The following is a 15,582-nucleotide window of genomic DNA, read 5'->3' on the forward strand; positions in this document are numbered from 1 at the left end:
ACAAGAGGGCATCCTTGATTTGTTGGAATGCTGTATCTGCTTCTATTGTCCAATTAAAAGGCTGCTTGTCTTTTGTGGCCTCATACAGTGGTTTGGCTAATTCCGCAAACCCTGGGATCCAGAGTCGACAGAAGCCAGCCGATCCGAGGAATTCCCTTACTTGACGTGGGGACTGGGGCTTTGGGATTCTTAGAACAGTCTCTTTGCGGGCTTGTGTCAACCATCGTTTGCCTTCCCTTAGGAGATAGCCCAAGTATGTTACCTCAGGTCTGCAGATTTGAGCTTTCTTTGCTGACGCCCGATATCCCAAGGTGCCCAGTGTCTGGAGTAAATCTTCTGTCCCTTGGATGCATTCATCCCAGTTTTCAGCAGCTATAAGGAGATCATCTACATATTGTAACAAAGTTAGGTTGGGATGATTTTGCCTGAACTCACCCAAGTCCTCATGTAGAGCTTCGTCAAACAAGGTGGGAGAATTTTTGAATCCTTGCGGCAATCTCGTCCAGGTAAGTTGTCCATTTATACCCTCATCAATGTCTGTCCATTCAAAGGCAAATAGCTCTTGGCTCTTTGGAGCTAGAGGCAGGCTGAAAAAGGCATCTTTTAAATCCAGCACCGTATACCATTGTCTGTAAGGGGGAAGCGCACTCAGAAGTGTGTACGGATTAGGCACAGTAGGGTGTATGTCTGCCACCCTTTTGTTTACTTCTCTTAAGTCCTGAACTGGGCGGTACTCGTTTGAGTTAGGCTTCCGTATTGGAAGCAGGGGGGTGTTCCATGCCGATCGGCAAGGACGTAGTACTCCTTGGTTCAGCAGTCGCCGGATATGGGGGGTTATTCCTATTTGAGCTTCCCTGGGCATGGAGTATTGTTTAACCCTAACGGGGTTAGCTCCTGGTTTTATTTCTATATAGAGGGCGGGCCGATGTTTAGCCAACCCAATTCCCCCAGTCTCTGCCCAGGCATCTGGAAACCGCCTTACCCAGTCTTCAATGTTTTTATCAGGGGACCGCGGCTGCTGGTGTAACCGATATTCCTCCTCCAAAGTAAGAGTTAGCATAGGTAGCAATTTTCCTTGCCCATCGGTTACCTGGGCACCTTCAGGGTGAAAATTAATTTGAGCCCCGATTTTGGTTAATAAATCTCTTCCCAACAAGGGATAGGGGCTGTCAGGTATGACTAAGAACGAGTGAGACACTTTTCCCGTTCCCAAGTCTACTGTTCTTTTGGTTGTCCAAGGGCACTTTTTAATCCCTGTAGCCCCTTGCACCCATGAGGTGCTTGTTGATATCTTTCCTTGAGGGTCAGTCAAGGCTGAATATTGAGCTCCTGTATCCACCAAAAACTGCACTGGAGTCCCCTCCACTTTCAGAGTTACCCTAGGTTCGGGGAGGGGTTCCGAACCCCGTCGCCCCTAATCATGCATTTCATCTCGGGTGACCAGGACTGATGGTCTCCTAGTTGTCCATTTACCATCTCGGGTTCTATGGTTCCTCTTTTTAGGGCAATCTCTAGCCCAATGGCCTTCCTCCTTACAGTAGGCGCACTGATTCTGACCCAGATCATGCACTCTGGAGTTCCCAAGTGGTGGTCGATTACTCGGGAGTCTATTTCCTTCTTTTTCTGCTCTCCCTCCCTGCACTGCTACTGCTAATGCTTTGGTCATCTCCCTAGTAGCCCTAAGCTGCTTTTCCTCTGGTGCATCTCTGTTATTGAATACCCGCTGGGCTATTCTCATTAAGTCTTGAATACTTTTCCCTTCCAAATCCTCTATTCTTTGTAGCTTACGCCTTATGTCCGGTGCTGCCTGGTTAACAAAGCTCATTACTACTGCTGCCTGATTCTCTGGGGACTCTGGATTCATAGGAGTATACTGTCTAAATGCTTCCATCAATCTTTCTAAATAAGCTGAAGGTGATTCCTGTTTTTCTTGCATGACTGAATACACCTTGGCCAAATTAGTGGGTTTGCGAGCTGCTGCTCGGAGACCCCCCATTAGAGTCTGGCGATAAACCCGGAGTCTCTCCTTACCTTCAGCCGTATTGTAGTTCCATTCATCTTGCGGAGGCCTGGACAAGGGGAAAGAAGCATTAATTAAATCAGGGTTTACAGTGGGTTGTCCATCGTCTCCTGGGACCAACTTTCTGGCTTCCATCTGGATTCTTTCACGTTCCTCGGTTGTGAACAAAATCCGGAGTAGCTGCTGACAGTCATCCCAAGTAGGCTGATGTGTAAACATGACACTATCTAAAAGGGAAATCAAGTCTTTAGGATTGTCGGAAAATTTAGCATTTTGATTTTTCCAATTATATAAATCGCTTGTAGAGAAGGGCCAATATTGAAGCCGGGGGTTGCCAGCATTGTCTGGCGGCCCAGTTTCTCGGAGCGGCAGAGCGACCGTGGAATCTGGAGCTTCTGGTCGGGAGGGGCCGGCTGCCCGCTGAGCTCGGCTCCGCGTTCGCCTTGCCAGCCCTCCCGAGCCAGTTCTTTCTTCCTCGTTTTCAGACGTAGCCGCTTCTCTCTCTTCTGTAGCCTCCGGTCCTGGGTCCTGAGGAGGAATAGGGGCTTGCATATAAGGGGGAGGATTAACAAGAAGGGGGTCTGGATCATCCTCCGGGAGAATAGGGTGGGGAGCTGTGGGCTTTTCTGACGAATCTAACTTCTTTAGGGCAAGCATCTTAGTTGCGGGGGAGGGCGGCGGTGGTAGGAAGGGAGAAAGCCAGGTTGGAGGGTTATTATCTACCAAGTTTTCCCAGGTTAAAATGTAGGGAATTTGATCTGGGTGGCCAATTTTTCCTGATTGGAAGATTTTATCTTTGACCTTTTGGATAGTTGGGAGGTGGAAGGTTCCCTCTGGGGGCCATCCCACTTGGAAGGTGGGCCAATCTGACTTGCAAAAAGTTACAAGTTTTCTTTTACTGATTTCAACTGACAAATTACGTGCTCTGGCTTGAACCTCCTCAAAATGGCTGACCATGATAGTCAAAGGGGTACTTTGAGTTTGGCCCATCTCTATAACAATTAGATATCCAACTATTGAGAGGAGAAGAGATGTAAGGGTTAGGTAAAAAAGAAACCGAGCCAGACGACGCCGATGTGGATTGGAAATGTCGTCACAGCAGAGAGCTGCCGCTGGTCGTCTATCCGGTTGAAAACCTGTTTCCTGTATAATTCCAAAAGGATGAAATGAATTTGACCATTGATTAGTATTGCTCCTTTCTATCAGGAGACCTATAGACCCGTCTTCCTCCAGATTGGAGATGAGAAGTTTGAGAGTGAGGAACGGTGCGCAGCCGCCGCCGCTGCCGGGGGATGTGGCCAGGGGATGTGGCTGGCGCCCGCCCCGAGCCGCCACCGCTGCTGCCGCCGCCGCCACAGGAGCGCTGGAAGAGGAGCTGGGAGTGAGGAACGGTGGTGAATTGTAACAGACTAACACAATGAAGAACTTGATAGAAGGCAAGAGTAAAGACCACACAGTACAAAACACAAACAGACAGACACGTAGCGCGCTAAATCAAAAATTGGCTAGCCAACAAAAACAATTTCCGATCTCAAAGAGTTGCCCAGGCACAATACAACACCCAAATGGGACAAAGAGTTACTCAAATGCGACAAAGTCGCCCAAATGCAGCTGCCCAGATGCCAGAGTCACCAAAATGCGACAAAGTCGCCCGACGGGTCGAGGGGACGTCTCCCGAGACCCTGCTGGGGTCCTATAGTCCGCCAGGACTGTGCCAGCCCAGAACCAGAACCTGCAGGCAATCCAGACCAGAAAACACACGGCAATGCCTTACTCACCGGCTGAATGACTCTATGATCAGGTGTCTAGGTGGGTTTGGGGTATCCCGGACGAGCCCCCATATGTTGTGCCCGAAGGCTCGAGACCCCGCAAAGACCACCAGAGACCACGATCAATGCAAGCAGCAAAGAGTCATTTATTAGCAAGCTCGAGCTTGGTCCTCTGCGTCCTTAACCAGTGACGCTAAGAGAGGCCCCGCAGCCTTCGTTAGCAGGGTTTATATAATAAAAGGCAAGCAGTTATACAGTGTTCTTCCTAAATAGCTAACATATACAATTGTAAAGCAAGTTATCTTAAGTTCTGAGTTGCTCTGACCTCCGGGAGGAGGGTTATCGTTAGCAAAGTTTGTTCTCAGGTCAGCTCCCCTGGCCTTCACAGATAAGACGAGAGAGGTCTGTGTTTATACATTCTTTACCATTTTTACAACCGGGGCTGTGGGCAGTTTGGGAAAGCTTGTGTTTAAACAGGTGCGGAAGAGCAGGGCTGTGGGCAATTTGGGGAAGCCGGTGTCTCTATCTTTCACCAAGTTTCAGATAAAGAGGACTGAATTTAAAAGGGCTAAATGGGGATGGACTTGATAACTGCAGGTGGTTGACAAGCTATGGGTAATGTCATGGAAGCTCTGTCTTCCAGTGGGAAAGAGAATTCAGCAGAGGCTGGTAGAGAGAAGGTCCTGGGACATGAGTTCCAGGTTACATTCTTATGTGGGATTTCTCTTTGTTAAACCAATTCTGTTCTTTAAAAAAAAAATTGTCCAAGTGACCAAACTACTTCATACCAAAAATATGCTCACCTGAAAGCTTGATAGGACATTGTAAAGGGGGTGTCACATTGCTCAAGTAGGGAAGAAAGTTCCAGAAAGTCAGTTTTGTGGTATGTCATTGTGTTAGATACCTTTCAGGAATCATTCATGTTCTTTTCATCTCACCTGCCCCAGGACCTTTGACCTCTTGATCTACTCCAGCAAACAATTCTCAAGGACTCCAGCCCCTGGGCTTCTTGACCTACCCACTGCCTCCACCTCCTGCTCCCAGGTGTTCCTGCCGATGGGGAGCCACCACTCTGCTGTGAGACCTCTCTTGTGCCCAACACAACTCCAAAGCATGGGGACTCATAGACTGTGGGGCGAACCTTCCAGCGGCGAGAGGTGGAGCCTGGATCGCCATGCTTCCCCTTTCCTCCAGGGTGGACTGCCTTGAGGTACCAGCTGGGAGCCATCTCTGAACCAGGTGTGTGCTGAGCGACGTTCCGGCCATAGGCAGGGAAGTCACTGCCTTGGGGACTCCCAGGCCACTTCATGCTGGCACCTTGCCCTGCCCACCGCTCAAGTTTAAGCCCCGCCTCGGGGGGATGGATGTAGCATGCCAAACGCCCACCAACCTGTTCACTGCAAGACCCGGCCATGCCGAGAACCAGGCCCCGAAACCAAACTCCTCCCACTAAACCTTATCCCTGCCTTTGACGTACTCCCCCTTAAATAAAGAATTGGGCCTTTTCCGGTTGTTCAGTTCCAGTTCTCATCAGAACTGGAAGACCCAACAGGTGCTCCACTTTTTATATCTGACCTTTGACTTTGTCTCTAATCTTTTACTGATTATTTCTGACTTTTTATCTCAGGTGGCTCACACCTGAGCAGGAACCCGCTCTGTCGGGGTGCTGGCCCCCTTCGCAGGGACCTTCTCCAGCACTCCTCGTAGGCCGGCCTTTGAGACTGGATGGTGAGCCACACTTCACACCAACACTGCTGCTTGCCGGCCTCACCCTCGGTCCCCATCTCACTCCCCTGGGATTGTACCCTCTTAATCAGGAGGAGCATGTGAGCCTTTGCATCAGAATCTGCTCCTGGGAATTCAGGCTGGGACAGCTGTGAATTGCATTTTTTAAAGAATCACATTGCAAATTTACTTTTCGAATCAGCTTGAGGGCTGGGAATGAGTGCTGAAGATCAGGCAGCTAGAGGAGAGCCAGCGGGTTTCTCATCTGCCTACACCTACACCTACGGGGCCCACTTACCTATCAGGAGAAAGGGGGATTACAGATCCTCTCAGCCCCCAACCCCGTTGTGACTACCAGAACTGTGATGTCGGAGGTCCTCTCCCAGGCGGAGGACGGGAGACTGTCCTTTGCTTTGCAAAGGGAATTATGTTGAAATGACAGCAATTGGGGAAACAAAATTACTCTCAAGACATTGTTGCTATAGTCACTGCTGAGACTAAAACCAAACCTAACAAGCTTCCCGACAAAGAAAAATGACTTCTCCTTCAATGGGCTAAATTAAGAGTAAAATACCTATTTTGAAAGAGAGAAACCCATTCTAGCTATAGAATGTCTGTCAAAAAAAAAAAAAAAAAAAAAAAAAAAAAAAAAAAAAAAAAAAAAAGAAAAAAAGAAAAGAAAAGAAAAAAAAAAAAAGAAATAATGTAACACCTTTGACTAACATCCCCTTAACTTCTGGATGGGTGGATCAAAACTTGATACAACATAGTTGCTAGAATTTGAATGTTTGTCCCCTTCAAAACTCATGTGGAATTTGATTGCTATGGTAACAGTATTACGAGGTCGGACCTTTAAGATGTGATTGAGCCATAATGGCTCCACACTTGAGGACAGGATTGGTGCCATTCAAAAAGGGAAAGGTGGGCCCCTCTTGCTCTCTCTTGCCCCCTGATCTTCTGCCATATGATAAGGAAATAAGGCCCTTGTCAGATGCCAGCTCCGTGGCATTGGACTTTCCAGCCTTCAGGATGATGAACCAATAAACTTCTGTCTATTGTAAATTACCCAGTCTCGGGTATTCTGTTATAGGAACACAAAATGTACTAAAATCATAGTTTACCAAAGCATCAAGCTGCTAAGTTCCAGGTCAGCATCTTCTGGTGTCACCCCATCAATTCCCTTTGAAGCTACACAGTGACCAATTCTGTATGACCAGAAAACAAAACCATCTCGATTAAGCTCTCTCCTTTTTTCCTTTTTTTCATTCAACCACTACGCTCTAGACCAAAGAGAGCTGAGTCAGGATAACCATTTAGCTGAAGGGGATTCACCTAGAACGTGGGAGGAAAACAGAATGGACCAGTCTTCAGACTCAGTAAGGCTCAGTTATGTACATCGCTCAGTGAGGAACTTCGCTGCCTCCCTGTGATGTACCTAACGCCACCACTGGCATGGGGAGGTGGAGGGCTGTCTGTGTGAGTGTGCATGGCCCCTGGTCACTATCTGAGAAGCTGTGGCTTAGGAAGTCGGAATCTGAGTCACATCCGGAGTGAAGGGAGTCTTGGTAGACTTGGGTCTGCTCAGTGAGTCAGGAGTGAGGCACTGTCATGGCTGATACCGGCTTGGTGTCCCAGGAAGCAGGCCAAGGCTGTGAAAAGTTCTAGAAGAACTGTTCTCCAAAGGCCTGTACTGCTCAACCGCTGTCACCGCTGGGTTCTGACAGTGCCCCTGAAGGCCCTGGGACACAACATCTGGAGGGAGGCCATCTGCAGCCATGTGGTTGACAGAAGCTGAGCTGCCTTCCAAAAACACTGAAATCTCATTGCTAGTCTCCTAGCGATGTCCACGTTCTTTCTTCTTGTCTCTGCCAAGCTTCTCCCTCTGTAGACTGTACACTGTGGATTCCCAGGGTTTGGTCTTTAGCTCTTCTCTGATTTTTTTTTTCCCTCTCTTTTGAAAGCTAATTCCCAAAAAGCCCACTCCCCAGACATGACCTTTGAGGATTGCTCCACTCCTGACTTTACTCATACAGCTACTTCTGTTTCCTGGGGTCACCAACAACTCCAGAGTCCCGTCTAAGCTCTTCTTGAGCACCTGGACTCCTTCACCTGCAAGTTCAGGAGACTTCCTTCTTCCCCTCCCTTTCTGCTGTTCCCACATCTCTCACCCTGATGGAGACCTTTGTCTTAGTTCCTCTGTGCTTCTGTTACAGAACGCCACAGATGTTTATTTGTCTTATGGTTCTGGAGACTGGGCTGCCCTGGATCCAGCAGCTGCATGCATCCAGTAAGTGTCTCCTTGCTGTATCACAACATGGTGTATAAGGAGAGAGAGAGAGAGAGAGAGAGAGAGAGAGAGAGAGAGAGAGAGAGAGAGAGAGAGAGAGGCAGATTTAACTCGCAGCCTCAAGCCCTTTCATAACTGGCAACCTGGTGACCTAAACACCTCCCATTAGGCCCCGCCTCCCAACACCTTTGCACTGGGGTTAAGTTTCCAGAACCCACTTTTGTGGGGACGCATTTCAACCACTGCGATCTTCATCCCCTCACACCTGAGCTGCTGTATCCGGGGATGGAGCTGGTGAGTTCTTTCTTTCTCCGACTTATTCCACGAGTTACTGTCGGATGCCCCCTCCTTGAGCATCCTTCAATGCGTCCTGTCGCCCACTTACATCCAGACCTCCCACGGCTATTTCCTGGTGCACCAAATTGGAGCTCCGCCTGCCTGGGGGCGGAGGAGGTGGGGAAGAGCAGAGGGCGGGGAGAGGGGCCGGCCTGCCCCCCACGACGGCTCCGCAGCGCAGGCGGTGGGCAGCGCTCGCAGGGCTGGGCCGCCGGGCTGGTTCACCCTGAGGTTCGTTCAGTTCTAATTACAAGTGAGCACAATGCTACGCCCACTCCTTAGCCACGAACTCCTGTTACTCTCACTGAGAGAAGCTGAAAGATGAGCAGTTTCCCACACTGCCGCCCACGAGATGGGATAAAAGAAGAGTCGATCGAGTGACTCAGGGCTTGCTTCTCCTGCGACCGTCCCAGCCTCTGGCCCACGGTGCGCATTTCCTGGGATTAGGTTCGCGGGTGCGCACGGCGCGGTTCTGGGCTCAGGATGCGGAGGGGGACGCTGAGCGCACCGTTTCCTTCTCCCCTTGGGCGCTGCCTGCCGGCTGGAGGGCTTCTCAGAGCCGCCCTGGTGCAGGGGCTCCAGTCCTTTCGCGTGGAAGCCCCAGGGCGCTGGTGGTGTTTAAAGGGTTTAAAAATCCAATACTACCCCTTGGCTAGAACCAAGCAAAACTGAAGAAAGAATATGTGTAAATATAGAAAACGCATTCCCTGGTGTCAAGGCGTTTTCAAAGAATCCTGCAGTCGGTGTCATCCTTGCTGCTTCTCGAGGGATGCGGATGCGAGCTCTTCTTAGAGTCCTGCTGCGTCTGGTTTAGTGCCACTTAATCACGCTTATTCGGGGTGTCTCTGCCGTCCACTTCCCAGCCTGCTTTCTATGCAGGGTCCTTGTCTGGGTTCTCCGTCCTTCGATATGCTGAACCAGATGTTTATGAAAACAAAGGAAAAACTCACGAAGACTGTACCCTCTCAGCTATAAGTCTTCACGGGGGGGAAAGTCCTCATTGTGGATTGATGAGAGAAATTATTTCCATTTGCGTTCTTTGAAAGATCTTAGAGATATAACAGGCTATTCTGAAATTTGTTTTATTCAGATTTGGCTGGAATGAAGAGGAGGCAGTTGAGAGGAGTAGTTAAGAGCACAGGCTTTAAACAAAGATGGAACTGGCTCTGCTGTGTGACTTAAGGGAATTGACTTAACCACTCTAAACTTCTGTATTCTCATTTTAAAGATAAACAGGATAACTCCTCGCAGTGTTGTGACTAAGAGCCTGACGCATAGTAGCCGACAAAAATCCCACATGCCCAAACTAAAGGTGGCTCTGACAGTTGGACAGTTCCTTCCCTCCCTCCCACTTCTTCTTTCTTTCCTTCCCTCCTTTCCTTCCTTTTCGTCTCCTTCCCCTTCCGTGCTTTTTATTTTGGTAAAATAAACATAAGAAAATATAACATGCTGGTCATTTTTTAAGCGTACTGTTCAGCCACATAAAATAAGTTGACCCCACTTGTGCAAACATCACCTCCATGGTTTCCGTAACCTTTCTGTCATCCCAAATGGAAACTCCAGACCCAGTAATTGATAACCTCTCACCCTAGCCTCCCCGCAGCCTCTGATAATTCCTTGTCTACTTCCTGTTATTAATTTGCCTGTTCTGTGCTCCTTGTTTAAGTGGAATAATGTGATATTTGTCCTTTTGTGTCAGGTTTCTCACTTAACATAATATCCCCAGGTTTCATCCATTTTGTAGCAGGCATCAGAATTTCTTTCTTTTTTATGACTGAATAATATTCCCTTGGCTGTATATACCACATTTTGTTTATCTATTTGTTGATGGGGACATTTTGGTGCTTCTACCTTCTGGCAATTGTAAACCATGCTACCTGGAACATGGGTATACATATATGTGTTTGAGTCCTAGCTTTCTGGACAGCATTTTAAGAGATGTTCCTTGTTAGGAAAAATTATTCAAAACTTAGAATTAGGCAAAAAGAATTACTAGATGTCCTTTTAGCTGGGTACTGTTTAATTCAACAGATTCACCCTGAGCAGGGATGATCTGATTTTCTAAGGATGTTAAACTTTGCGTTCCTATGTTTTTCATTGATTTTGCTATTTTATAGTCAATAAAGGCAGAGCTTAGTGTGTTGAAAACTGATGGGGTTACAAATGAGTCTTGTCCAATGGCTACGCACATGATTTCTGCCCAGGAGAAAATAAAGTGAGCTCAAGGTTATAGTTAATGCCTTGTCGAGTATTTTAACAGGTTTAACAGAGCCAGTAAAATAAAGAGAAAAAAAGCTTACATAATTTTAATAATAAGGATGATTTTTGCTTCTTGGTTCTTCTTGCTGTGCTTCCCAAAGGAGCACTGTCTTTGTTTCATAGACTTGCTGTCATTTCACCTCCCAGGCATTTCTTCTAACCATCCTTCCTTTGGCCAAGAGAGTCCTATACAAAACAACACCCCACAGGCCCTGGTGGGGTGCCAGCAACTCACCAGGAGCTCCTGGTGCTGGGCTCCCGCCTGAGCGCCCCCTCCCGGGCTGGCTGGTTGGAGTCAGCCTCTCCAGAGCTTCTACACTCCAGGCCTCCTAACTGGGACCTAAGTAAGCCCAGGTAAAGGGATTTCATATTTTGTAAATCACCGTGGCAACTCAGCAGACATTAAGCACCTGCAATGCAGTTTCTTGGTTTTGTTCTGAGTGCTGTCTTGAGTTGGGAGGCTCAGTTAGAGGACCACACCACCAAGCCCATCCCTTGTCTCCCTCCCAGACTCCAGGCCACTGTGCCCCCATCCTAATCCCCTGGGGACATGTCCCAGACAATGGAGGGCAGCCTCAGAGCTCTGGAGCCTGGCAAATTATTCAAATTAGCCAATCCTCAGAGAGTCATGAAACCTAATGACCCCACCCTGATTGCCCTACAAAAGCTGTCCCTGTAGCTCTGGTGTCCTTGGGTACAACCTGAGGGTCCCTGCCTGTGTAGAGTCCATCTATTCCAGTGTCACAGCATTGTGTCCCCCTCCCAAAGAACACTTGGATCTTATCCAACAGCACCTACTCTGTGTCAGTACCTACTGTGCGTGATAGAAGGTGGGCTAAGGACAGACGGCTTCTGCTCTTGAGTTAACGGGTCATCAGGGGAAGCAGAAATCCTTACCTAAGAGGCCAAGAGAAAAACACAAAGCATTGGAAATCTCAAAGCTCGTGGGTGGGATTCAAGGAGGGAGACTATCTGGGAGACCTGATTTGGGAGTGGGTAAGGCTTTTTCTAGACTTTTGCTCAGCTTTTTGGTCAAGAACCTCGACTCCTTGATTGGAGTCTTAATTCATGGAGAATCCTGTCCTCTCCTTAACCTTCAGACATATTTTTCCTACTCTAGTTCATTTAATGACTCATACCTGGTTATTACTACTCCTGCTGTTTTTGCAGTGCAGGGGATAGAACCCAGAACTCTGAGCATGCTAAGTAAGCACTCTACCTCTGAGCTGCATGCCCAGTTCTTCTCTTAATTGTTTAGTTTGGTAGTCGGCAGGGTGTGGGACAGAGAGCAGCATAGGCAACAGGAGAAGGGAGAAGGGGACAGGCTGGGTTTCTTCTTCTTGCCTCTGGAAAACGACCCTATCTCTGCGAGGCCAAGATACACTTTGTTCTCAACAGAGCAGGAAGTCTGCTTCTTTAGAGTGGTGTGTTAGTCAGCCTTTTGTTGCTATGATCAAAATACCTGACAAGAACAGTTTGGAGGAAGAAAAGTTTAGTTTGGGCTCGTGGTTTTCAGAGGTTCAGTCCATGGTTGACCAACTTCGTTGCTCGGGGCCTGAGATGAGGCAGAATGTGGTGGACACATGGGGCGAAGAAAAGCAGCTCAACTTGTGACATCCAGGAAGTCTTAGGTGGAAAGACCTAGGAGGACCTAGAGGATGGAGCAGGGACAAGATATGATCCCAAGGGCACACCCCCAGTCGCCTACTTCTTCCAGGCAGACCCCACCAGACTATGGTTGTCACCCAGTAGTCCATTCAAGTTATTAACCCATCCAATGGAGGTTGATGAGGTTTTAGCTCTCTTGATCTAATCATCTCACTTCTGATCATTGCTGTATTGGATATCATGTTTCCAACACACGAGATTTTCCAGGGACATTTTCTATCCAAATCTTAATAAGTGATCCGTCTGTTCACTATTCACCAGTCCTGTTCCCCATCTTGTCTTGACTTAGAGAATCTACGTCTGAGTCCACTCCCATTCTTGCAGGGTCAGAACCAGGAACTAGGGTGCAGTGAGTGAGGTACTCACTCCCCACGTGGTTCAAGTGCAGGGCTGGCACCTGAGTACCTCCTTCACTCTTAAAAAGGAGAAAAAAAATCTACACTATAACAGTCATATACTATTCAAACCTCCCAGTCTTCAGTAGCCTGATGCATGAGAGGTACCTGACAATGAGCTTCCAGTCTCCACCAGGCGTCTCAGGATGGGATTTGCCCCACCTAAAGATGGCAGCTTCTGCTTCCAGGATAATCCAAGATGGCTTCACTGGCTTCCAAATGTGTTGGCGATGGGGAGCTGCAGCAGGGGTTGCAGGCACCTAGTCTGTATGGGGCAGTCTGGGGGTCCTCAAGTTGGGGCAGGGTCGGTGGGGCCAAGGGTTCTGCTGGTCCTGACTGTTGTCCCAAAATGGTGGCAGCCACATGTAACCAAACCTACAGGTACTGTGACAATGGACTTCCAGGCAATAGCTGGCAGCAGGTTATTCTCTGGTAGTCTGTGGGCAGTCTGCAGGCTCTCAGCAGATGATTGGCAGGTAGACGTCGGGCTGTGGGTGATGGGCAGGCAAGAGGCAGACAAATGGGGAGATGGTGGATGATAAGCGGCAGTCAGTGAGTGATCTGCATTCAAAAGTAGGCAATATGCTGGCAGACAGTGGGTGATTACAGTGGACAAATGGGGTAAACAGCAGGGGATCTATGAACTGCAAAGACTGCCTCATAAAGAAACAGATTTTCCTCTGCTTGAGACCCGAGTTTTGGAGCGACAAGGAAGGCAGCCTCCCTGTAGTCCGCCATCTTGGATCTCCCTCCTTCACTCTTGTGCCCTGGTTCCTCTCTTGCCTCACCCTGCTATTTTGTCCGGTGAAACTGCCAGTACTGCTATGGTAGAAACTGCCTCTCCAACACATTGTCCTGCCTCAATACCATCCTCATGGGGGCTCAGAAAGCCTCTACCCAGCACTCCTTCACTCTCCTCAGTCCTACCCATTCTTCCAACTCACCTATTGAAATAGATGATGTATTTAAACTGTGACAAATTGCTGTTTAACCAACAAACCAAAAGCAAACAAAACCAAACATTTCCACTAACAAAATCAAGTTTTATTTTTGTTTTCCTTCCTAAAGTTGTTCAAACAACTCAGGATAGAAAGACATGTAATATTAATTTCTAGAATGCCTGAGTTAGGTGGTATTACATCCATCTCTGGATTTTAGAAATTAAAAGCATTCTTCCCTTCAGTTCTTATTAGAGCCAATTCTGAGGAGTGCAGCTTGCTCTAATTCTGGAACTCCACTGGTGGAGAGAGGGCAAAACACAGGGGAATATTGGGGTTTCTCCTGGGATTTAAGAGGGCTTGGCTCAGCAATCACATCAAAGAACCCCAAGGAGATTTGAGGAATAGCCATGAGGGAGGCTGTTGGAGAGTTTGAAACAAAAACAGGATCTTCAAAATTAATAAGACAGCACATTCTTTTGAACGTAAGAATTGGAAGACTGTTCTTGTGGGTCATTAAGCAGTTCTCTTCTGTACAGTCTACTTTTAGAGAAAACCCTCCTCCTTAACCCACATCATATTCCTCTTTGGCTAATGGAAGAGGAAAGCTGTTTAATAGTGGAATAAAATTCCTTTCTCCCTTTCTTCTGTTTTTTTTTTTTTTTTCCTTCGGAAATGCATGCAGTCCTAAATCCAAGCAAAAGAAACTGGCAATGCCATCCCTTGTCAGTCATCAAAACCAAAACAAAACAGAAAAAAAACAACTCAGGACTCAGGTTGAAGTGATTAAGGTTGAAGCCATGTTGACATGACTGCAGTGAATCACACTTAAATTCAGACTTTCCTGGACACTCCAGGTAAATAGCTCCATCTCTTAGCACCCTTTCTGCTCTCAGAAACTTATTTTTCTGTTTGGGATTTGATTGTATCTCTAACTAGATGATAGAAGCTCTTTGAGGGCAGTAGGCTTTGTCTTATGGCAACATCTTCAATTAGTATCACTGTATAGATTGTGTAGTAGGCAATCAAATAATACAGTTGAATGAATGAGTGTCTGAGTTCTGCTCCAATAATGAGTAATCCAGACAAGAAGATAGTAGGGTGTGTGAGTTCTTTGATTTAGTAGGCCTCTGTCCAAGATATATGTGGATATACAGGCCAGGCAGCATGTTAGGTGCTAGGGGTAAGGCAGGGACCTGAGGAGCAGACCCATCTGACCCCTGAATTCATGGAGCTTAGAGTCTAGTAGGAAATGCACACAATAAACAAGTACTTTCAGTGTGCTACATGTTTGAAAGGTAGTTCTTTAATTTTATTCATTGGTTTAGGAGGAAAAGAACTTCACTAAAGTTTGAAGGCTACTGGGGAAACCTTGACACACTTTTGAAAAAAACAACAAAAAACCCAGGACACTTGGAGGTGCACATCAATCAGAGATTGCTTTCCCAGTAAATATTAGAATCCTGCCTATGGAAACTTAACCACATTGGGATTTACTTTTCCTTATATAACAAGGAGGTTGGTGAGGATTCTAGGGCTGCTGCAGCAACCCCTGATGGTGTCAGTGCTTCTGGATCTTTCTGTCCTCCTGCTCTGATGTTCTAGGAATTATGGCTGCAAAATGATGTTCTATCTCAGGTCCCCAAGTTCACTTTCCATTCACCTAAGAAGAAGAAGGAAGTAACAGGTAGGAATCAAAATCTTCCTGGAAGTCACCATGTTCACCCTCAGAAGCAAGGAACCTGGGGCATGTAGTTTTTTTTTTTTTTTTTTTTTTTTTCCTTAAACCTTGAGCAAAAGTTATACTGGGTTGGGAGAGAATATAAAAATGCTACCCCTTTACAAAATCCCTTTGTAAGAAAAAAGGGGATGATAAAGGATTAAGTGTGTTGGGTAGAGCCCTAGTAACTGGTAATGTCTGTCCCCGAGGGACTCTTCCCTCCTAAACTTGTCCACACAGACTGAGCTGACCTCACTTCAGCTTAGTGACTGGAAACAAGAACTTTGTGAGTCACAAAGGAGGACACAGCTTCAGAAGGCTGGAGTTTCAGCAAGTGGTGGCAAGGAGTCCAGCACCAGCAGCAAAAGCAGCAACATGGCCCACAGAGGAACCTGTTATTTTGGTGACTGCAGGGTTCCAGAGCAACCAGGACTGGGTATGTGTTATTTTAAACAGGGAACAGAT

The sequence above is a fragment of the Sciurus carolinensis genome, chromosome 2 (genome assembly GCF_902686445.1).
Source record: "Sciurus carolinensis chromosome 2, mSciCar1.2, whole genome shotgun sequence".
In the NCBI taxonomy this organism is placed as follows: domain Eukaryota; kingdom Metazoa; phylum Chordata; class Mammalia; order Rodentia; family Sciuridae; genus Sciurus; species Sciurus carolinensis.